This window comes from Rissa tridactyla, chromosome 5 (assembly GCF_028500815.1).
Source record: "Rissa tridactyla isolate bRisTri1 chromosome 5, bRisTri1.patW.cur.20221130, whole genome shotgun sequence".
Classification (NCBI taxonomy): Eukaryota; Metazoa; Chordata; class Aves; order Charadriiformes; family Laridae; genus Rissa; species Rissa tridactyla.
In genome coordinates, this window is record NC_071470.1 from 50,577,783 (window position 1) to 50,603,068 (window position 25,286).

The 25,286-nt window shown below is 39.3% G+C and overlaps 1 protein-coding gene across 5 annotated transcripts in view; it reads left to right on the forward strand.

Moving 5' to 3' along the window:
* CCSER1 (coiled-coil serine rich protein 1) overlaps positions 1–25,286 on the forward strand; it is a 695,545-nt gene that overhangs the window by 32,346 nt on the left and 637,913 nt on the right. The window contains exon 1 of one of the 5 annotated variants that reach the window (XM_054203345.1): positions 11,094–11,263. The exons of the other annotated variants lie outside the window; for them this stretch is intronic. The gene's annotated coding sequence lies outside the window, so the exon portion shown is untranslated. Of the gene's footprint in view, positions 1–11,093; positions 11,264–25,286 lie in introns of those variants that run through there. 5 annotated transcript variants of the gene reach the window in all.

Below are 25,286 nucleotides of genomic sequence, written 5' to 3' on the forward strand. Positions count from 1 at the left end.
TTAAGAGATGGTCATAGGGCTCAGAATTTGCCTTGTTTTGATTCCGTTTTTCTGATTCATTAAAAATATTCTGAAAATAAGTATTCAAAACAGTAAGTGGAAACATGCATATACTGGTAGTCCTTAAAGATTCATTAGAAGTGTAGGGCAGTTTTATTACAGCAGTACTGATAGAAAAGGAAGAGAAAGATGTATCCTCAGATGTTTTCCTGCAATTTTGGAGCCTTTTTGCCATACTCCCAACAGTAATGTGATAAAAGCTTCCAAACGTCTCGGTTTGAAACAGATCTTTCTTGTGCCATCTTTCTGCCATCCTCAGCATGGACCAAGGGGAGCTTAAGCTTTGGCGAGAGCATGTTTTGTTTGTTGTGTTTTTTGTTTTTTTTCCTGTGACTTTCTCTGGCAAGTGGCCGTCAAGAAAATAGCCTTCATTTGTGCTGTAGACCCAGAGCCAGCACATAACTCATCAAATGCATCTGTTATCAAAGTGCAATGGAAGGAGGGGAGAAAACAGGTGAAAAAAGTGGAGCATTTTGTTGAGGGGGTTGGGGAGGGTTGTGTGGTTGATTGTTGTTTTTCTTGTTTGGGTTTGGTGGTTTGTTTGGTGTGGTGGTTTGTTTTTTTTTTTTTCTACAATATATATAACAAAATGCACCTGATTTCCCTGGAGCACAAAGGTGATTGTTTTGGAAAGCTACCAGGTATCATGTAATAAACCAGTTTCTTCATCCATTCTGACTAATGGCAATTACTGTTTCAAGATGTAAAAATGAATGCCTGGAATAACTTAAAATTAGAGGCGATAGAGGAATTAATTTCCTTTTCCAGAAATTTACTTTTTCTATGAAATGATATCCAACCATTGAACAGTATACACTTCTTTCCTTCAAATCCTGGGAGCAGAGTTGCTCTGGGCAGTTCTTTAGTCCCTTCCTGTAGAGACAAGAAGCAAGTGACGCAATCAGACTTGGAAGATGCAAATTTCTCTTGTCTTCATCCCTAAAGGATGGAAGGCTTGTAATAAGTGTCACAAAGCCTCATGCGTTGGTTCTTACCACCGTTTAAGGGGATAAATACCGTTCTCTGAAGGTAGGATGAGCAGATACCAGCCTAAATAGGAAATGATGTGAAAATTTATGAAATCTTCTCCTTCTGCCCCCTTGGAACTACTCACAGTGCTTTTGAAGGGTGTAAGGTAAATGTAGGATAAAATTTGACAGCCACTCACATTATGGTGCTTGATGAGTGCACGGATCTGTGTATCCTAGGCTTGGCTAGCGCTGGCTGCACTGTTATTGTATCTGGAATGCAATTAGTAGTGACAGGGCAGCCTTCCCCTGCGCAGAGTTCAGTTTGCAAAACAGCACAGATTAGCTTGCAAAAATCTGCTGCAGAATACACGTGAAGGAGAGAAAGGTCTTTGTGTAGCCCTGCGGTTACAGGAAAGAGATGGTGGGAGCATTGTGAAAGCTTCCTGCAAAAATTTGGAAACGTCTAAATGTTCAAATGTTATCCCTTACTCATCTTGCAAGAGAAGAAATTATAGCCATTTGCTCTGAAAGGAAGGAAGGAATAATTTGTTTGAAACTCTGCGGAAATGGTAAGAGTTCCCTTACCATGTACACAGGTGTTTCCTGGATAGAATGCAATATATCCATATATTAGCATATTGTTTCGCATGTCTTTGGGCATTCTCTGGAGACAAATAGGTGAATGAGCTTTTCTTAGGCTTATAGTTGGAGAAGTAATGAACAGCTTTTCAGCCATAGTGTATACTGATTATTTCCAAAACAATCATTGCTCATTTTCTTACAAAACCTTTCATCGACACAATGTGTAAAGATGGACAGGGATGCTTTTCATAAGGGTAGCAAATTAGCAGCAAAGAATATTATCTTTAGTGCTTTTGACAAAGCCTTACTTAAGTCATCCCCTGGAGGGTGAGGATGAACAAACCATTGGAGACATGTTTTAAAACTAAACTGAGCAAAATTATAACAAGACAGTGTACTGCTACTTTATTTTTGACTGTTGGGTGTTATTACATGTTGCAGCCGTGGTCAGAGTTACTCAAACTCCTTAGATGTTCACGCTGCCACCAGAGGGATGATCCTGCTGTCATCTTTGTCCCAGGCATTAGTGTTGCGTGGCTGTTCTTCACCACGGCTGCATCGTAGCTAAGCCTGTGGAGAATTCACTTTGCGTTTGTCTGGTTAGTTTTCAACTAGTTAAGGTCTCTGATTTGATTTGTTGTTTTTTTTTTTTTCTTTTTTCCCCCTGTGCCCGAATAGCTCCCATGCTAGCAGGAAAGGGTGAGGGGGCAGTGAGAGCCAGCTGGCTGGGAGAAGAGGCCAGAGCCCGTTTGTGGTGGCAGGGTGGGTTGAAGTGTCTTGCAAGTGTTCGCTAGGGGATCTGGCAGGCCTGAAAACAAGCAAAAGGGAAAATAAACATTGTATTTTTTTTCTACTGTTAAAAAGGAAACATTTAAAAAGGAAAAAAAAATTCAAGAAAAATGATTAATGTATTTCTTTCAGTACTGAAAACAAGGAACAGATTCAAACTACTAGATTTGGTCTGCAATGACTGTTCCTTTACTTTTGAATATTATAGAGGCACGCGCATTAATGACTGATAAGCTTTCTTAATGGAAAGCAGCGTGTCTGGACAGCAGTGTGACAGCCAGGAGGAATTTCCAGATGGTGCAGAATACGCTGGTGCACCAGCCTAAGTAGCGTAAATTGCTTAGGATGCAGGTTGCACCCCCTGCTCCAGATGTTGTTCTGACTCCCTCTGCGATTCCAGACTGGACTGCACTCCTAAGAGCTGGTCTTTAACCACCCCTCCCTCATTGAAGTATTACAGCAGAGGAGTGTGGGGCTCCATGGGAATTTCCTTTTTTAAGACCTCAGGGCTCTTCTGGCCTGTGCTTTCGTGTTTTAGGGCATTGCCAGGCACATAACTGTTCTGTGTGGTCAGTGCATTGCTGACAGGTAGAATTTCCATTTCTTCGTCTGAAGACTCTGTTTCAACAACCTAATGAAGTCGTATAAAATGTATTTAACACTTAGTAAACAAGCCCTTGAGCCAGCTCATGTATTTTTCCAGTTAATTTAATACTTTGCTAAGCACAGCTACACTGTCCATTTCTAAATCTGGTATGCATTCTGTATCTTTTTCTGTCCATACAGCACATTTGAAAAGGGTTTTGCTAATTACAGCTCAATAGTTCAGACCTATATTATGTTGAGATCATTCTAATTGCGTTCTCAGAGCATACATTGAGCTTGATGGTGATGCTTACTAATTTTTTTCGTTGAAATTGCTACCTCTCATCTCATCCATGGAAATGCTTTCTCTCTGAAACACAGCTGCATTATGATTTGCTCTGATAAATGTTAATTGATAAATGATAGTCAGAGTCTCCTGTTTGAACCTTATTACAGATTCCAAATTAAAACTTGTAAGGCATTTTTGTGGATGCGTGGATGGTACAAGACATGGGGAAAAAATAGATTTTGGAAAACAAGTAAAAGATCCCACAAATAGGCAAAACTCTTAACATCACGTTTTTAGCACAGGAATGATTCTTATGTTAATCGTTACAGTGAATGCGAAAGTGATTCCTTTGCTAATGGATTAAAGTGATACATTTAACAATACATATTTCTTGCTCACTGATGTGTGAAAAATCTTTGTTTCCAGCTTTTGTGAACATATCTAGGAAGAAGGTGATTTATGCTCCTGCTACATGCAGTTTTTTTGCAACTCAAAGCTGCAGCTGCCAAGTAAGTTCAGCAAACAAAATCTCCAAGTAAAGATCAAAAGCGGTTTCCATCTGTGGAAATACAGTAATTGCTGAACTGGGAGAAATCTGGGTCCCAGTTCTAGTGACCAGATCTCAAAATCATTACACTTAAGACGGAAGTGGGAGCTCTCTGGAGTAGATTTCTATTTGTGTTCCTATATTAGCTAATATGTGTAACTTCATTGTGAATGGAAAATGTAGCTGACGAATGTGAGGTCCACACCACCTCACGGTCAGGTCTTTACGTGCTTAGTATTTGCATTAGGAACTCCCATTGTAGTGGGAGCACAAATGCAGTGTGATCAATTTGAGGACTTATGAAATGATACAGCAGTTCTGATCTGTCAGTCCAGTTCATGATTTCAGTAGTTGTCAGTGCAAGATCTGCTGGATTAATATAAAGGTACATTTCAATACCAGGTTTATTTAGAAAAGGTAGGAAAGTGAATTCTTATGTATGTGTATTGAAACCCTCCTGTCGTCAGGCTCTTCTATTGATTTAACTCATCTTAATGTCATAATTTATTAGAACCAGCTTCATGGATAATAAGTGATAATTTGTACTGAAAAGTGGAAAAGAGTAAGGATTATTTTCTGTTGCGTTAATATGCGTACAGCACACAGTTTTGCTAATCTAAGTATCATTCCATGTACATACGCATCTAACTTACAATTAACTCTTTTGTTAGATGAACACCTGTCACTGCATATTGGAGACTGTTGACTTTAAAAAGTGTAATTGCATGTAAAAAGTGTCACACGACCCTTTCCGCTTGGATTTTTGCTCTCTTTCAGAAAACGTCTTTGCAGTAAAAAGTGTGCTTTATCCCAGCCTGTGTGATAGCAATGTTGCTTTGAATTTAAAAGGAGTGTGTTTAGTATGTGTGTTTAGAATGTAATGTGTTTATTTTTACAAACTTTGACAGTGCTTATGCATTGTATAATGAGCATTGTGCATTTTAAAGCTTGGATGAGAGGGTTGCTAGGTTTTAAGAATGAGGTGGAATTGCTTCTGTTGGTGCAGCAATGTTGCTTATGATTCCTTGTGCTCCTGTGCATCATATATATCTTTCTGTTCTAACCCTTTCGTTTGTTGTAGAATGTGCTTCTTCCAAAAATACTTAAATCAGAGTCAAAAAAAATATGTCTAATACACTGTTATAGAGGTGGGGCTTTCAACAAGTAGTTGATCTTTGGCTTCTAGATATCTTAACCCTTGAGAGCTGTAGGAGTTGTACTAAGGTACTAAAACAAAAAGTCTGAGGTCTGAAATTTTTAATTGGTGTTTAGTTTAGAGGCTGAACTGTATAACAAATTAAAAAAAATTGGCTCATCTAACAAGGATTATTGCTTCAATATATGGCAGACTGAAATAAACAAATTTAGCTTAAAAACTGTTTTGTTAAGACGCAAAATCAATTTGTTCAGAATTTTGGACATTTTTTGATAAAAACATTTAAGGTTCCCTTCTGTTAGCAGGAAAAGATTGGGCTGTTGATGCTTATGTTCTCCCTTAGGTGTCCTTATTGACTTTTGTGAGGTAGGTAACTCCAGGATCGCTCACTTCAGTGGGATGGCTTTCTCTTTTTCTCTTGCTGAGTGCGTGTGTATGTATTTGGTACAAAATGGAATTGCTTCAATGGGAGAGGCTGCTGGGGAGAATCCCCAGGGTCTTCACACCCTGTCAGTGAGGAGCTGCCTGGGAGTCAGTCCTTGGTTCACATCTCTGCTAGGAATCCTGCAGAGAGGGAAAAGATAGCCTCGGTCTTCCCCGGCAGTCGGATCAGAGATTATTGTAATCTTGCCAAGGGCCAGCTTGTGCTTCACTCTGTCCCAAGACAGTTCTGCCTGCCTGCCGCCTTCTGTTATCCAGTTAGTTACACCTGAAGGATAACTGCATTCTCCAGGGAAGATGCTGCATGAAAGGCAAGAGGGAAAGGGATGGGAAGCCCACACAGAGCATGGGTGAGCTCTTGCAGGTGTTGAACAAGGTGGAGGGTCTGTGAGGTGATTGCTGCTTGCTGTTTTCCCTGCTAGGCGGTGGACGAGTTTTTAAAAAGGGATTTTACTTGATCCTTTTTTATTTAAAAGAATTACAGCCCTACACGGTGAAGCTGTCGCCAGTAGAAAAATTGTGATGAGAAGGCGACTTAGAATATGGAATTTAAGGTTCTGTAAGGATGTGGGCTTGGGATGGAGGAGAAGGAATGAGTGTATGTGGCAGGTGAAAAAGAAGGAAGTGGATGATATGGAACTATGGAGTGCGTTTATGCTGTTCTACTAATGTTTCAATACGGTTTTAATAATGCCTACTATGCTGCTAAAATTGATCAAATTGCCATGGATTTTAGGAAGTGAATCAGGCTTTATTTCTTTAGTCTAATCTGTACAGATGTAAAAGTGTGATGTTCAGTTAAATTTTTGCAAGCTCCATACAGGTGCTGGGATCTGTGCATAGGCAGCTGAAAGGAGGCAGATTGGAGATAGCTGAGCTTCCAAAAATATAGTGAGGAAAATTGTACCTCTGCACTTCTCTTAGCAGTAAGGTGTTTTCTCTCTCAAATGCCGTAGTCTGTCTCTTCTAGTAATCCTCACTCTCCTCTCTGTAAGCTCACTTCCATCTTCAAAACTTATTTTCCCTTATAATCATCTTATCCCCTTTTTTCTTAATCCTCCTCCTCAGGGTTATTGTAGGATTCTTAGCTGTAACCTTTCCTACTACCTCTGCTGTTTTTGCTTGCTGTCTTGGGATTGATGACTGTGCTTCTGATGCTTACTTTTTAATTTCTACAAATGTATCTGGCACCACCCAGAAGCACCTTTGAATTGCTGGAGCTGAAGCCCAGATGAACAATTCTCAGCCTGTTTGCCTTAGGGTGGCTGTAAAGAGACCATAGTTGGTGGAACTTATTCAACAAACACTGTTTTTCATTGTAAGAAAAACCCTAAATAATTATGTGTGCACACCAATTTGTGTGGACCAGAAATGCAGCACGCTGCTGCTGCTTCATTTATTTGTTTATTTTTTTAATTATGTTTTAAATTTAAAACTTTGCTACTAGGAATGTTTTTTCCGTGTCTTTTTTTTTTTAAGGTTCCAGCTACACTAATTTATTTCTTCATATACTGTCCTGTTTTGCTAAATTCTGTAGTAAATCTTATGACAGACAGCTTGCGTAAGAGAAATACAGGTAAGGAAGGCTGTGTAGTTCAAAAGCTGTTTCCTTGTTTTACAAGATTTTGTAACTAGAATGAATATCATATGACAGTGTTTACAATAAGACTTCGAGGTTGTTTGCTCATTTTCTTATTTGAGTAGAATGAGATTTTTGCTTTAGGAAATTGGCTTCTTTACAACAGTTGAGTAGTTATCGCTGTTAAAAGTATTCAGTGTATGCATTTACATGTTGCCAAGAGAGAGTGAAGCCGCATACAAAACTTGGCAGCTGACTAATGCCAATTACAGACAAGGCATTCTGCAAATAATTGGTTTAGTTTCTTTCAGGTAAAAAATGAAGATACAGTAACTTCTCACCTGGTTAAATCCAACTTTCTTTGCCAGTATGGGTTTTCTTTTATCAATATTGTTTTCAGGAGGATAGACCTCTGATTTTAGTTGCTTATAGAAGAGGCCAAGCAGTACCTATTGAGCCATTCCTTCATTCAAACTACAGTTGTGATTTGATAGTGAGGTTTGTAATGGAGTAAATGAACTGTCTGAACTTTGCACTCCCTGAATAAGATTCAGCAAGCCTTTTCCTAGTTTTCTAAAGAAATAAAATACGGAAAAAATTGAGATCTTCCTGTATTTTGTACAAGAAACAAATTTAACTCAGGAGATCTGCATATAGACGAGTACACACAGTTGTTGAAGTTTTACTCTTATTTTTTATAATGAATGAATTTGATTCTAAAAATTCCCAAGTTTTTGCAGCCTTCCTCCAAATTCCAAACTGCTTTCAACTCTGACACTGCTTCAATGTTTGCCCATCAGTTCTTTGTTCAATTTATCCTTCTTTAATGTAATTATCTACAACCTGGGTGTGTGGCTTAGATAACACCTCTGACACCTACAAACCACTCCTGGGTATTTGGATGAAAAATTTTTGAGAAATCTTTGAATGGAAATTGGTTTTACAAGGTAGTTTGTAAAACAGCGTTTTGAGGTTTTGAGTGTTGTGGTTGGCTGTTGTGTTTTTGTTTTTTTTTCTTTGTGTGTGTTTTTTTTCTTTTTACTTTATCCTCTCTTGAAACATTGTTTAAAATTTTATTAAAATATATTCCTCTGGCCTTGTTTTTCTAAGTGGTTTTTTTGTTTGTTTGGTGGTTTTTTTTTTTTTGTAATAGTCTATTGGAGATTCGTTATTGCTTGCAAAGTTCATTCTGTGTGTCAGTTGAATCTGAATTCAGTTGTAAAACATGAGGCCTTGGTTTGTTTCTGTAAATTGCTGGATCATCTTGTTTTACTATAATATGAAATCGGTCTTTGGTAAACTCTGTAAGTTGACTCTACTTTAGAGCAAGTAGAGAGAGAGAGCCAGCGTGGTGACACTGGCTCCATGTGGACAAGACCTTTGGGAGCTGCACTTTCTGTTTTTCTTCGATGGTTGGGTAAAAGAGGCTCAAACAAGGTAGTGGTCTCCCAGGTTCTGCAATATAGTTCACACAATTTACTAAGTGCAGTATTCTTCATCCTGTAGTGATGGAGTGGTATAGTAACATCAACAAGACTTTATTAAAATATGTGGCATTTGACACAAAAGAGAACAGAAAAAGGGCCTTCAGCTTTTACAGGAAAGGTAGGTGTGGTCATTTTATTATATACCATTTAATGTTGTCTTTTAACCAGACTCTATTGTGGATTTAGTTTCAAGTTGATCTCTACTCAGTAAAATACTTCAATCTATGGTAGATTTTTGTTGCAAACAATGACTTAGGCAGATTTATTTCTTTTTTTGTGGTTGTTCTCTGTAATGAGAAAGCAGAGATGTAAAGGAAAACAGGTGTGTTTTATGTATTAAAGTGTCCCTAACTGTTAGACCACCTGGTGTGGTTTCCCTGTCTGCCTTCTATTGTTCCAGGCTTCTGAGGAGTGCCAGGAATTTGGATATTCAGATCCTCTTCTGTGGTAGGAAGAGTACTGAAGTGTGTGGTTTTTATCTTTGCACTTATCTGGAGTAAACCAAGGAATTTTTTTTTTTTTGCTTGTTGCGTTTATTTGAAGGAATAAGGTAATAGTAATGATTCAAAGGCAGTTTTTACATGTTTCCTGAAGTGAAAATGTATGTACATTTTAAGTGATACTGGTACAATCAAGTGTTAATTTCATTTAGCTTGTGCCTTAAGAACTTATGGAGCAGCCTTTTTTAAATTTATTTTATTTTTAAAGAAGGGGGTAGTCTTAGAGAAGAAGCATCGCAAGTATTAAGTGATTGTGAATGTAGTGTCAGAGGATTAAAGCCCAAAGCTTGTTTTCCCTGTACAGATGTAACGATTCTTTGTTCTGGTCAATATTATGCCGTGGACTGTGATACCGCAATCCTCACTGACTGTGAATCAAGTCAAGCAGAGAAAATACAATGTTGAGGAGACTGATAACTGCAAGATCTCCGTTTGCAAACTGCCTGAGATTCTGTTTATGGCATGACTGCAGTGTCAGGCTTCAGGTCTCTTGATGTGAGTTCTTCTGTTTAAAAAGCCTCAGGGAAGAAGTATACCTATGAATACTGCCTAGAAGAGTTAATTTGTTCAGAGTTTTGAAACTAGGTCAATTTTTCTCATTGTGCTCCTTCCAGAAGCTGTTCTGTTGTTGGTTTACTTTCTGTATATGGGAGATTCTACTTTTGAGAGGCAAAACAGTTCTCTAGAATTTAAAAAGCTCAGTTTTTATAACACCACTTTCTGGTCAGGTATACATAGGGAGGTGGCAAAAGGTAACGCCAAGAGTGGTAACTTTGGAAAATCTTGGAGTAAATAAAAGCCTTGTTCACATTTCTTTTACATAAGTTTCATTAAAAAGCTGAGAAAGATTTCCTGGTAGAGTTACCTGGGTAGTAACAAATGGTTAGGCTGTTGTAATATGCTTATTAAGCTCTCTAGACTCCCATGATTAAGCCTCCAACATTCAGGTGTAATCAGGATCTTGAAAAGCTGGTATCAGGCCTGCCATTGATTGTATGGGACAGGTACATTTATGAAGCTGACGTTAAATTTCCATAAGTGGCCTGACTTGTCATACACACAGCACCTATGTGCATGTGAAGCATGGAAAGTCTGCACATGTGCAAGGGTCAACAGTCGTATATTATATGAAAAAGGACATGTCAGTTACATAGTGTATTCCCTAGGTTTCAGTGAGTGCATTTCACGTGTAGATCGTTACTCCAATTATCCTCCTTCCAGAGACAGGGCAGGTGAAGCACAGGGACATTAAGTTACCTGCCTAAAGTCACAAGAGAGTCCGCTGTCAGGAACTGACTCCACACCTCATAAATTTCTTGTCCATGTTATGTCTGCAGAACCACATTTGTATTGAATTATTTTCTTAGGAACGTTGAAAGTGCTGCTCTATTGTTATAGGCACTGTACTTCAGAATGCTTTCAGATGTTTTTAAGCTTTATAATTATCTATATACAGAGAAAAGAGGAAAAACCCAGACCCCTTTTTTTCTTGCACTGAAAAAGTCATTCACACCCAGATGCAAAATCCCATCCCAAAGCAAATTTTACAGCTCAATTATTAACCTCTGGAAAAGAGTTCATAATGCAAGTGCTGACAGTTCCTTAATTACAGTGATTCTAACAGAACCTGTAATAATAAGGTAGCACCCAGGTTTGTTGAGCTGCCATGTCAGCTGTCGAACGCAGGCTCCCAAAAATGCCTTTCTGAGTGGAAATATGGTGTAACGCCATTCAAGGGCAACTTGCATCTGCTGTTCTCAGTGAGCACGTCCGCTAATGTATGAAAATGGTGTTTTACTATGATTATGGATTATGGCTGCCCAGCCTGCTGCTGAAAGTATGTCTTAACACATTTGCAGTTGTCTCTGCTTATTTGAAAGAAAAAACATTTCATTCTTTAACTAGATAAAAGCCAGTGTTATTCTGGGCAAGTGAGGAAGAATTATCGGCATTAAAAAGGGTAATCGTTCTATTTTGTGAAAAAGATCTTTAAGGCAAACTTTACTTTGAAGCACTGGTATTTCAGTTGTGCATAGGCTATAGTGGTAAAGTCATCATAGCGATCCTTGCCCACAGTGTGTGGAAGACTGATATACCAGTGACCCAATTTTGCAAGGTCTGTCTGTTCTCCATTCTGCTGTGTTGGGCTTGGTGAGAACTGAACTTGAAGAACTTGAACTGGCATTGCGTGTCCGGTGCTGAAAGTTCATCTGGGGAACAAACCCTTTTCCAGGGAGGCTGCCCTGCAGAAGGGAGCACTGGGTGGCGCTGACTACGGTAGGTAGACCACGGTCACTTTCATTCTCTAGGAACAGCTGATACTTGCACTTTTTTTCTGGGTTGTGAACGCATTGCCAGTACAATACCTGATAGTGCCAAACCAGACATCTCAGCGTGGATATTTAAGAATTAGGTTTGCTGGCACTTAAAACTGCATACATGAACAACTAGCACTTACATATGTAATTATTAGCTATTATATTTCTTTGTTTCTAAAAATATTTCATTTGGGGTTAGTGATGAAACCTCTCTTGTCATTGGCCATCTAAGAATTCATCTAACTGAGCTTTAACTGTCAGTCTCGTCTGCAACAAGACTTTCAGAGTAGGAAAAAGAAAAGATTGCTGCTAAAAAACACCCATCTTCTGGTTTTGTGTATGTTTTTTAAAACATACTTTCAATATGGGATAAAAAAAAATACCTTTTTAGAATGATTTTATGTAGTAAATGAGGCATTTGAGATAACAGTCGTGGTAGTGTTTGCGTCTTCAAGGAGCTAATCTTAAAAATAACACTTTTCTGCTGGCTGCTCAGCCAATCATATTGATCACTTCAGTGCTGCAGAGGCATAGACTGTGCTTCAAGCATTGATCCATGGCATTATGAGAATACTTTGGGTAAATAGTCATGTATAAAATTCACTTCAGTTTTATCTTTCGACTGACGTAGTCTTCAGGAAAAATAAAGATGTCTTCACTAATATTAAAAAAAAACCCTAGTTTTATTTGGTACTTGTTAATTATAGGGTTTTAATTAGAACTTACTTCATTTTGTAAAAAATCAGCCAAATTTTATTTTTTCCTGAAAGTTAAATACTAATTGAATTAAAGTTTGATTTCTTTGTCTGTCTTAGAAATGGAAGGAACAATATTTTTTTTTTTTGCAGGTGAATTCATAAACACAGTTGTAATGTCTAATAATGCAAAGTCTCTTTTCTTTTATGTTAAATTAAGACAAGTGCCAGTATCTGGTTTTGATGCGATTGGACATCCTCCCCTGCTAACATTCACTTGGGGAGAAAAATGACTGGAAAATGCTTAAGAAAGATTTAAGGCCTGAAGCCATAGGCTTGTGTTTTCAGAGACAGGTGCTCCTTCAGGTCAGGTCATTGAGAAACCCTCTGAAGAGCCACCTCTGCAGTATCAGTAAGCTACCTTTGACTCGTGACTGTTTTTATGCTGTTACAAAAGCCAGTGGGAATACCGTGTTTACCCCTGGAGTCTAGCCTAGGAGCACTGTATGCACTTCATTGTTACTAACCTAAATAACAGTATTGATTTTTAGGTGCTAGGGAGCCTGTGTGCCTGCACAGTTCAATTTGATAGCAGTCAGTCATTTCTAGTGCTTTGATACTGATATCGCCAAAATTACAGTTCAGATAGAGAAATGAAAGTAAAAGCTACGCGGTGACCTACGGCCACTTACTGATGACTGCTCTACAGTTCCCTTACCGTTTCTGTGTTTGTCATGTATTGATGCTTGCGGTACTGTGATGGGTGCTCTTTAAACCTTGCCAATGAAACCAGCACCAAAGAAAGATGTTGCAGAAACCCACTTCTTTTGTCACTTAATCTGCAGACAAGCCATTGTGGTTGTGTGGTGGGACAAAATTTCTTGTCCTTTCGTGCTGGATCACAGCAAGAAAAAATGTAAGATTAGGTCTCTCGATTTCCTTCAACACTTCTAGCTAAAATATCTCAGTTATTTTAAAATGTCAATTTTGAGACGTCGATGATGATCTATGAGGCTGGGAAGGTTCTTAATTCATGAAACTAGTTTGACTGTCGCATCTTACTTTTCAAACCTCATGGATTCAAATTTCAGGTTATTTCCAGCGGCCTTGCTGCTAAATGTGCTGCTCGTCTCCAGTCTAGACAAAACCGTGGCACCTTTAATTCATTTGCTGTCTGTTTCGCATTTGCTTCCCCATGCCTTCTTTGGTTGGATGCTGGCCTATTGCTTTCTATGGATTATATCCAAACACTAATATTGATTGAAGTCATGTTTAGAATATTTAGTACAAGCAATTAGAGAGCTTTTTTGGCTATTGCCTTTTCATTTTTGAATCTGAATGAGAGAGAGAGAGTGAGGGAGTTACTTGTAGTGAGCGCAGCCATCAGCATGTGTTTTAGATTCCGTCTGTGAAAGAACTGAATTTCTGCATGGCAGAGCAAATTTCAGCCAAAGGGTTGCTCTAAAGAAATCCATGCTTTTAGTTCCTGAGGTCTTTGACTCAGTCCTGAGTGTCAGTCGTAGCCACTATTAGACTAGCAAGTGCTGGTTTTGGGTCAAAGAATGTTGGTGTATTTTATTGTCTTCTGTGTAGTAGAAAGATCCAAACTATTGGATAATTAACAACTGTGTTTCAGATAGAGTTCAGTGTGCCTGAACTTGTAAAGCGTGGGCACAAAACAAAGCTTCTCCTGATTTTGAAGAGGAAGTGCTATAATAACGCATTAACCTTAAATGACGCGGGTAGATGGGCAAGCCAGCTATCATTCACCCTTCCTGTATGAAGTGATATGAGTTGCAGGCTCTGTTATTGTATGTCCTGTTGTGCCTCAGGCAGTTCTCATTGTGAATTGTGGGCTGTGTTTACAGATGAAGTTTCATAGGACCCTTGTTGCTGAATCCTGTCAGGCTGATGTTATTTCAGTTGATGTCTGATATCTTGTGGCGGGGCTGCAGCCATCCTCTCTTGGGAGTGTTGTAGCTGTTCGCACCTTTGTCCCATCACTGCACTTGACCTGTTCTGCGCAGATGTTTGTCAGCACAACAAATATTTTCTTCCTCATGGTAGGGTTGCATATATTCTCAGAAGTAGAGGTTGGTGAGATCTTTTACTGACCAAATTAGTTGTTATAGCTTAACGGGTTACACTTTCCAATTGGCTTTCCCCATGCAATTTAAAGAGAGGTTATCAGAATAGGAGCTTGTCTGTAGGATGTTATTTCTTTTCAGTATTCATAACTCCCTCAAAGAGACAAAACAGTTCACGTAGCCCAAAACAGTGCAACAGGGAATTGTGGCCAGCTTCTCTTCTAGTTTTTGCCTTGGAAACGCTTCTTATTAGGTATTGTGTTCCTGTACAGCCCGTTCCTAAATGGGGGGATGACTCAAGTACATATTCCTGGCCAACCTTACAAGCCGCCTTCTCTCTCTTTCAACGTTTCCTCTTACTTATGTCTGTCAACAGCAATTCTTGAAACTATCCAACAGTCTTAGTTGTGTAAAAAGATAGATTTTTACGTCATGTTCTGTCTAAGTCTTTCACGTGATCTGCCTTACTTATTTCAGTGTTCCTGTTCACTGCATTGAGACTTGGTATTTTCATAATCTCCACAGAAGCAGTATGAGCTGCTAATGTTGTGTTATACTGGTATTGCCTGGATGCAGTCCGCGTTGCCCTGAAATTTCAGTGTCTCAAAGGGTTGCTTTTGCTTTGCTACAGCACCTTCTGCATTTGCTGCCTTTCCAGTAGCTCACTGCTGCCTTATATTAGTCTCTGCTTCTGAAACTGCAGGGGGAAACCTGGATTTGTGATATTTGGTCAGTTCTGTTGTTTCTCTTACTGTCTGTCAGAGCTTGAGGATTATAGCTGTCACTTTGGCTATTCACTTGTGAGGCTTTGGAGGCCTTTTAGATGTTACAGGCTGAAGCTGGGGAGTCATTTTGGAGCAGATCCCTGGGCATGGTGCAAAAGAGTTCTGGTGGCGCAATGGACCAGGTCAGGGGCAGACTAGGAGCAGCAATGCAGGTGTGGGCATTGCGCTGCTGTCCCCAGCTTGAAAACTTCACACAACATGAACTAGCCTGAAGAGAAGGTCAGAGGAGGATTTGTGTGAACCAAGAGGAGTAAAAACGTAGATTCATCTCTTCTTTCAAACAACAGTTAATTCTTCCACAGCACCTTTAGCAATTGTGGATAAATTGGCTGATAAGAGGTAGGATTAGCACTCAATGATTTGCTACTGTGATGTAACTTTAGTCCAGATTAAAGCAATGGAGTTACATATATTGCAAGTACAGATATATGTAATAGCTGAAAATCAGCTACAGAAAGGCTGGTGTTAAGCTTCTGGATTTTTACTGGTATCTTTGGTGTAGAAGTTCTGACCAATGCTTCATTTTTGTGGGATGGAAGTTTTGTGTTGGGCTCTAATACACTATCTATAATACTCTATTATGTTAAATAACCTTTAGTTACGTTTTTACTATGATCTGAATTGCCTGTCTAACCATCTCTCCTACATATCTTTAGGAATAATTTGATAGTTTGGCTCCACCTCTATTTTTAGTAACCTTGTTCCTATACCTCACTTTCCTTGTATTTTGCTTTTAAAATGCCTATGTATTTTGTTCCTTGTATTCTAATAGCCGTATTCCTGAACAAAGTTTAAAGTCTGAGTAGTTGGCTGCTTTCTCCAGTTCATGGGTATGTCTGCCTTTTGTTTCTCTCTTTAGATCCTCTGTATAAAAGGAGAGTCTTAAAACTGCAGTCATAACGGATAAAGATGAGACAATAACAGTTAATGTGACCTATTGGCCTGAATATTGCAAATATTTCCTTGCCTATGGTTTCCTCAAATCGGACAGAAGCAAGTGTGTGAAAGTGCTGTGTGCATTGCATGCCTAGAAGTATTTGTATAAGAATAAAAATAACTTTAAACAGGCACGCCAGTGTTTGAGCTTTGACCTGCTAATGACTTCCTCATTCAATAAATTGTGGAAGGCTGAATTCCTGGGCTTGGCAAATTCAGACTGCTAATATGTCAAAGTGAATAGGAGTAAAATGTATACTTTGTAATTCATTGCAAGAATGTAAGGAAAAGAGAAGCCTCAATAAAAGGAGCAGTAAGGTGCTGAATATCCTTTTTGTCTGTTGAAAGCAGATGAAACACAGTAGGGCTAATCCATAGCGTCCAATATGTCCACTTGCTTTTGTCTCAAATTAGATGGTTCATCTGCTCAAACAAACACAGGATTATCTTGCATGCTGAAGAATGAGTGGTGGTAGAGGACTGGATTAATAAGAAGTTCAAGTAAATATGGAATCATGTACACTCATTCATATATTTCAAGTTGGATAGCACACACAAATTAGCAGATTTTTGATGGGCATATTTTAGTTGTAGAGTTTGGTACAGACTTTCAGGACAGATCATAAATCTGATGCTGTCACCCAGAGACTTTTTAAATGTTGTTTTTTTTTTTTATCAAAACAAAGATAATTCTGAAAATATTTATTTTCTCTGAAGGTTATCCTGCTATTGCCACTTAGCCAGAGAGAGATGTCCTTTACTCCTATATTTGGTCTGTTGAGTGGCTTTGGGTTCTAGCTTACGTATTCAGAGAGGAAGAAGTAGAGATGTAGCGCAAACAGTTCAAAACAGCGCCATGCAAACATGTGTCCCAATCCTGATACTCAGTGATAGAGAAACTTGTATGTGGTTAGTGCAAGATGATGAACAATGGAAGTGCTTCTCGAGTTATGCTTTATTATCCAAATAAAGTGCTATATTCCCTTAGTCAGCAGTTCCCGTTACAATTGCACCATATGTTCTCAGCAAACAGCAGATGTATGGTCTAACAATTAGCAACAGAACTTTCCCACTTGAGGGTTTGGGATAATATTAAAATAATTCATAATTAATTTGTGTTCCATTGGTAAGGCAGTTTTTCTTTTTGGTGCTGTTTGTCCTCACTGTTTGCTGTGCCTGTTGGTGTTTCGGAAGGGTTTGCCACTTAAAGATTTTAGAGCTCTTATACAGACATTGCATTAAATCTTTTCAATAACCCTGACAGAATTATCCATTTTAATGCTTGAGTGACTAGGTGACTTCCCCAAAATCACACAAGGCACCACAGAGATGTGGGGGACACACCACAGGTGTCTTGAAGACTAATGTTTTTTGCAAAGACAGCCACAGCTGCAGGGTTGATGGGGAGCGCCCAGGGCCATAGCATCTGTTAAATGACATGGTACCACCTTGGAGGCAGTGCTGAAAGACATTGTCTCCTCAGCCTCTTTATCCCTTTGAATGCTATATATTTCATTACTAAAGGGAATTCCAGATACTGGATGTTAATTGCAGCTTTCTCTACTGAGGGAAAGTGCTTGCTTTCTGATACCATTGAATATTGGGGAGGTAGAAGGTAGGTATAAAGTTATGTCAGAACAGGAGGCAAGATAATGGAAACAGGGGAAAAAGGACAGATTTCTAACTGCAAGTTTTGATAGATCCACTCAACCCTGGAATAGTCTGGAGGATATAATCAGAATTGAAAGTCCACTAGAATCGGCCTTGCTGTGGGAAAGGGATTAACTGGCTGTAATAGGATATATTTTTAAAAGTGTCATTTAAAATTGTTCTGTCTAGTCATGTTCTCTAGGAGGAATCTTGTATTGTTTGTTGTGAATAGTACGTTAGCCTTTATAGCCTCCTGAGGAATGTATTGATTAACTTCCTTTTTCCAATTCAGCCTTACAGGTCTATGGGAAAATGTCTAATATGTGTATAATGTGTAGAAAAGTGTATCATATTTCCTTCAGCGGAAAACTGATGACCTTATGGCTTTCTTACATAGCCGTTTGCTAGACTACATATATATGTAGTCTTATGGGACTTTGATTCTTAAGTTCTTGCAAATAGTACCAAAGCTGTAAGAAAAGGCAAATGACTTGCCTTTCATTCAATATTTTTTAAACTGTAAAAGCTCTTCTAGCAGTTTTGTGAAGTGTGAAACTTGATCTGTTCCCTAGAAAGTGTTACTGTCTCTCTTTATAGTGTATTTACAATGCATTAGAAGTTCACAACTTGTTTCTTTTTTTTTTTCTTTCTTTAATTCTGCTTAAGCCAATCAATAATTGTAAGATCTTTCCTTGGTAGTAATTTTGCAGGCTGTAGATGTTTAATTGCTATCCCTTATCTAATTGAGAACCAGTCAAGGCTAAATACTTATTTCTTCGTTATGCACGAAGTTATCAAGAGTGCAACAAATGGGAGCAAATAGCATGGTTTTTTGTATGTGGACAAATTTCTAATAAATTTCTTTCTGGTATCTTGGATTATTTTGCCATATTTGGGCCACTGTGGCATTCAAAGTGTTTTTCTGAGGATAAAACGCAAGCAAAAAATCCTTCTGTTCAGTGATATTTCTTGATGGTATCTGGATGAGTGATCAAACTATGTAAGACTGCATTAGTTGCACTAATATTCTGTACTTTCCTGGGATATGTGCTATGGTTGTGGTGGTGAGGCATGGGTATTATTGTCACTAGGAAGACAGTCATTAAGGTTAACATTCAGCACATTTTACCTGTTGGGCTTTCACTTGCTATTTCTAATGGAGCTGAAGGAGTAACCTCCCAAAGTCATTCCCGCTTTGGCTGACATCCTAGTGCAGTTCCAGATCTTCTCCCAGTCAGATTTAATTCCAAAGTGTACATCATGCTGTTAGCTCTTTTGCCCCTGGACCCTACCCAGTAGCTGCCTCTGGGGATGTGGGCCTCATTTTGGCATTGAAGTTGTCCAGTTATGAGGTTCATCAAAATTAAGGGGTTTGTTCTTCAGTATCTCTGTTCTGCATTTGTCTACAGCTGCATTCATAGAATAATCATTTTTTACTTCTTGAAAGGCACTTTTTTTTCCTCCTTGTTCAACCTCTCTGATGTCCCTAAAAGAGTTAAAAGTGCAAGTAATATACAAATAATGTGCTGCTGAGCTAAGCTGACTTTCTATTAGATGCAAACATGAAATCCTGGCCCTGCCGAGGTTTAACTCTGACCATTGGTAGAATGAAGTGCAGTTTAATGAAGGTCAGTTTTAGTGAAGCTGAAGTTGGTGTGAGGGGGGGAGAGTTGCTCTGTCATTAACTTTCCTGTCTGCTAAAGGCCTCTCTCGACTGCCACTGTGCTTTGCACTTTTGCAGGACAGTCAGGTAGCTGTGGCTCTGAAACACATCAGTTTTTCTTCTATGCCTTTTCTTCTAAGACTAAATCACTTTCTTTGTATGAAAGGGTAAAGCTTCTAGGGTTCAGATTTGAAGACAACCAGCTCTCCTACAGGTATGAAACCACTTCTCTTAAAGCCATGTTTATTTAAGAAATGGTGTCCTGTCATTTTAGTTAGAGTAACCTGCTTTCACATATTTAGTACTTTGTTCTCCTTACTAGTGCAAAATAACTCCCAAAACTCAAAACACTGTTACCCTCAGAAAAGCTTGTTTGACCTTGAAAAACCACACACGCGTTTCTGTTACAGCTCTATCAGTTGTATTCAGAGGTGGTATTTCAAAATTTCACTCTTTTGACCATTGGGTATAAAATAATATTGTAGTGGGTTTGGGTCACGGCCTGCACAGAAGAAAAGACAGCCCCTTTCTTGTTTGAAATAACTGTCTTTAATAATGGTGTTCTCTCTCTCAAACTAACTAGAATGGATGTATCTCAAAATAATCAGCTCTGAAATTAGGATTGTGATAAGAAAATAGATATTAACAAAAATGTTTTAGACTTCATCTTGACCCATTGTGCTTGCTGTGAACTGCTGAACGCATTGATGAAGGAGTCGAGTAACTGAACTGGAGGCAGAACGAAAAATCTGGATATATAATGAACCTGTATATTAAAAGCAATAACTCACTTAGGGAAACAAGTTGCAGAAGGGTGTTGATGTGGTAAAATTATTGCTTAAAACCAAAATGTGTTGAGTATATGTTGTTTTTTTTCTGCAGAGCTACTGTGTCACATTGACAAAATCCCTGCTTTGATTTGTAGTAATACTTAAATTGGCTAAAAGTTGGTCAAAGACACAATTACAATACCTGTGACCTTGACTGAGGATGAGAAAGAAGAATTAGTAAGAAGGATGCGTAACAGGGTGATAGGAATAAAGGAGGTGTTTTGGCATTGGAACTAGTAAGAAGTAGAATTTTATGTTGGTCTGTGCAGGCATTTGGATGTATTTAACTTAGAATGTGAGAGCAGCCTCACTTAATCCAGTGGGACTAATTATAGGAGTAATGCTATTCACAGGCAGTGTAGGAGGGGTCTGATTTTTGTGACTGTGCTTGAACTGCTGATGATGCAGTCTTCCTAGTTTCCTGCTTTTTCTTTGGAGAACCCTGAACAATTAGCATGAATGTGATTTCTTTTTGGTTGGGAGGCACTTTGCAACATCCCTGTGCACCCTGCGTAGAGTATCTTGCCTCTCTATCTTTGAACATTTATTTGATGTTACATTTAGCTTGGAGCTGGTTTCATATAAAACATTTGTTGTTGGAGATGTTCCAGTGCACAGGGACAGCGTTGCTTGCTGCATCCTCTGCAATGTCCTGGCCCCCCACCCCAAAGCCTTGCTGGAGGTGTGGATGTATGGTGTTGTGGCTTAACCCCCAGCTGGCAATTAAGACCACTGTCCTGGCTGCAGCTGGGAAAGAGTTAATTTTCTTTCTAGTGTTTGCTGTGCAAGAAATGTCAATAATGCATATTGTTTTAGTTGTTGCCAGGTGATGTTTACACTTTCCAAGGACTCTTTTCAGCTTCCCATAGAAGCTGAGAGGGAGCATAAACAGAACAACAGAATGGTCAATGGAATATTCTGTACCGTAGATATGATGCTCAATATATAAATAGGAGTTGGCCAGGGTCGGGGAGGGAATCTGAGATTACTGCTTGGGAAGGTACCAATTCACCAGGTGGTGAGAGTGACTGGTGGTGGTGGTGTTGTTGTTATTATTATTATTTTCCTTTTCCGTTATTGTTCTATTAAACTCAACCCACAAGATTTCTCCTTTCCCTTTCCTCTCCTTTTCTCCCTGTTCTCCCTGTCCTTCTGGGGCCAAGGGGAAGAACTGCGTGAGTGGCTACGTGGTCCTGGCTGCCAGCTGGAGTTAAAAGGAGAAAAAAGTGGGGGGGGGAACCCAAAACCAACAACCACCAGCAACCCCCCCCTCCCTCATCCACCTTGCAGGTTGAGGTAAAGACAGTTTAATAGAACAGTAATGGAAGAGAAAATAATAATGATGAAAAAAGGAGCATATAAAAAGTGATGCAGTGTAATTGCTCGACACCTGATGATTAACTGGCCAGCTCATCCCGAGCAGTGATTGTGGATTCATTCCCTGACCCCAGTCAGCTTGTCCTGTCTATGCTCCCTCTTAGCTTCTGTGGGAAGCTGAAAAAGTCCTTGACTTAATATAAGCATTACTTAGCAATAACTAAACCAATACGTGTTATCAACATTATTCTTATACTAAATCCAACACACAGCAGCTACTAGCAAGAAAACTAACTCTATCCCAGCTGAAACTAGGACATAGGGTCAAGTAGAGAAATGTGTCTCTTCCTCTTCCAAGCCGTCACACATTTTCTTCTCCTCTTGTGTCTGGAGAATGTCCTCCTGCATGTAGCAGTGGCACAGGTGCATCAGGTACCTCATCATCAAGTCAGGATTTTACTTCAGTGGGCAGATCAACTCATAGTTCTTGCAGGAGCAATCACCCTGGCAGCATGTCCCTGGATAAGCTGGCCCATCTGGAAATGATGGCAGGGAGCCCAATGAAAGAGGCAGGGGCCTCAGGGGGCTGAGACCTCTCTATCCGGGCTTGGTTTCTCCTGTAGAAACTCAGACCTGGCTGGGCTGCCCCAGGCAGCAGGTTGGGTGAAGAAGACCTCAGAGCTGTCTTGTTCCCCTTGTTGGGTCAGCCTGCCCTCCTTTCCTCTGCTGTGGCCAAGACCCAACTCTGCCTCCTGGGGTTTGGCAAAGGGCTGGGGAAGAGGCAGAGGACCTTTGGTGTCTGCCCAGGCTTTTGTCTCCACATGGGCTGTTAGTCCTTGTCCTATGTATTACTGTCCCAAGGCCTTGGCAGGCCCTGGCTCACACCAACTTGGCACCATCCCACCTTCCTGACCTCCACCTCTCTTGGGCATCTCTTTGCTTTTCTGCAAAGGCAGCATACAATCAAAACCTTGCTGAGCAGCAAGCACAGGGCTAAGCAGGTCTGGTGCCCCAGGGTCCTCCAAGTGCCTTCTGGTGCAACCCAGCCACCTCCCTGTGCCTTTTGGCGCACCCTGGTGCAATACGTATAGCAGTATAACAAAAGTTTAATTTGAATAAATAGTTTATAAAATACTTCCCATAATCATATTTCCAGTTGTTGTAAATACGTGTCCATTTTACCTGACTTTTATTGTGAAGAAGAGTTCTGAGTCAAGGAGGAGGTACAACATAAAAGCAGTCGTCAAGAGTCTTGACATGAGAACAGCCACATCCTGCCCTATTGCTCTAAGACAGAGATAAATCCAGAAGAGAAACTGAGACCTGACCGTAGGAAACTGATAGAATGTATAATTAATATTGTAGCAGGGTGAAGAATTGCTTGTTTTGTGGTGTGTACATAATAGGGAAAGTAACTGGTGAGGATTAGGGCTTTGTTAGTTGACTTTTCTGGAGCTACAAATATTTTTCAGCTTCTCTTAATATTTTTCAGTCTCTTCTGAAATAGTTTGTGATTGGATCGAAAGAACAGACTGAAAGAAAATGCCTCATAATATTTTAGAGAATGGCCTTTGGCCCACAGCCAAAAGATGTTATAAGCGTGGACATAATCATTAGAGCAGTAATGAGCTTAAGAGGTAACACAGAGTGCAATCTCTGCTGTGCTTGACAGGAGTTCAGGACTAAAGCAGAGGTGTTAATTTAATTGGTGTGGCTATGGGAAAAGTAATACAGCAACAGTGTAATTTTCAGTGTGTGACGGAAGTTAAAGAACTCCATCCGCTTTCCAGCTGTGCTGAAGACAGAAGGAGAGAGAGAAAGATATGTGATCTTTCAAAAACATGCATCAAAATTTTAAATTTCCTATATGTAAAACAACTACAAAGTTTCTTTTTTATTGATTTGATAATTGGGCTTTAACTAAGAAGCAACATAGACAATTAAAGGCTTTAAAATTACATCTGAAGGGACGCTTTTGGAATCACTCGGGGACTGTGGTCTGCACAGGAGGTTTGATAGGAAATGGCAAAGGTCAGTGAGGGGAAGAAACAAAGGAAATTTAGTGATATTCCACTGACATGAGGTCCTCGGTGAATGCGGGTAGGAAGATAAAGACCAAAAGGTGTGCTGAAGGTGTATTTTGTTTAAGCCTTTTGGTTGACCACAGCAGACCTAAGAAATCCTAATTTGAATTATAAGTGATAAGAAGAAAACCTAATGTAAAAGGAAAGAAGAGATTGTGGCTAACTAAAAACATTACAAAATACCTATGTTATCTCTAGAGTCAAGGCAGAGGAGAAGGAAGACCTATTTTTACTGACTTCCATCAGTGGTCTACGTGATGTACAATTCTTGTTTGTAAGACTAATTTAGAACCACAATAGAAAACTTCAACCTGTGACAAAATAACCGTAGTTTCTATACCACTATTTTAATTTTGTCTTGCACCTTCGTTTAAGTTCAGATATCTGCTATGTATTTGAGTTTGTATGGACTGTATTTTCTTAAATGTAGGTGTATCGTGTACCATAGGGTTGTGAGACAATACCTGCAGGCACTGATCTAATCTAAATAATAAATGAGTTCTGAAATAACAAGTGCTTTTTTTAATACTAGATACTTCTGTCACCAATTGAACAAAAAAACTATCTTGAAGTTTCTTGTAGCAGCATTTTACTTTCTAAGAAAAGATTTAATTTCCATTCAGTATTTTCCTTTACTGGGTTGGACTGTCTGGTCCCTGTCAGATGCTTGAGGATTATTACCCCCTTTCTTAGTCATCTCCTGCTCGTAGTATGTGAGAGACTTGCCTTTCTGACATATGCTCTTGACGGAAGAAAATAAGTGAGACTTGCTGTTGCCATCCTAAGTCATCACTGAGCATAAAGGCATTGAATATAACACCGTGAAATTATCTAGTGAAGCTTATGCAGCTTTTGTTACAGCCTACATTAGCAGTAGTCAGGTATCGTAGATTTTTAAAAGTACTCATTGTGTTCCTCTGCACGGAATTGTGATTTTTTTTTTCAAAAGATCTCAGTAAGACTGACTAGTTAAGACTGCTGCGTGTCGGATGTTTTTGAATATCTCATCCAAGCTGGTGAGTGGCACGCTCCTGTCACTAGTTCAATTTTTGGGTAATGCTTCTTAAGTTTTAGAAATTTCATACAAAATACATCCTGCTCTGCTAAAGCAGAGAGGTTGGTTTGCTTGCTCTGAAGCTGGCAGTTTGCTGTCGGTCAGCAGAGCTCTCCTACGTTGCTTCCAAACATTTCCCCCCTGGGGACTGTAACTCCTTCTCTCCAAGCCTTTTTGTGTGCAAAGAGAGTCTGTAAACAGGATACTTGCTTAAATGTGTGATTTACAAGTGCAAAGCAACTGCTTATTGTCTAACACATGCGGTTGACAGGACTAATGAGAGCTACTAGGCTAAATATCAATATAGTCACCATTGTGGTGAGACTTCTAGACAGCATCTGCTTGCTCCTGATTCATGCTATCCATATCTTGGTTATGCCATCTATGCGTATCCCCACAAGAATAACAAGTAAGCGTACTACACCAGGATTCAGAAGGCTGCTTCAAAATTTCAAAATAAGGTTGCTTAATCTGGCTACCATTGTTGGAATTCAGCTGACGTTATTCTTTTGCATCTTCTAACAGGACATTCTCTGTTTATGTGTTTAATAAACAGTAGAATATTTTGGTCTTTCTTCTGAAGAAGATTAATCAAAGAACACATTCCATTTTTGGAAAATAAATTCATAAAAATACAGGGAGAGCTGCAAATATGCAAAGAGATTCACTGTTGAGCAACTATGCTCATTTTGGGTATTAAAAAGAGTTCTTATTCACAGAAGCTGGTAACAACAGTAGCTTAAGTGTCCCTGTTCTGGCTTTTAACTTACTAGTTTGTGCCCGTTTGAAAACTTCATTATATAACAAAGAAAAAGATCAAGGAGTGCATGAAAATTAGAATATATGGAGATCAGATGTTTTTGTATTCAGATGTAAATGTG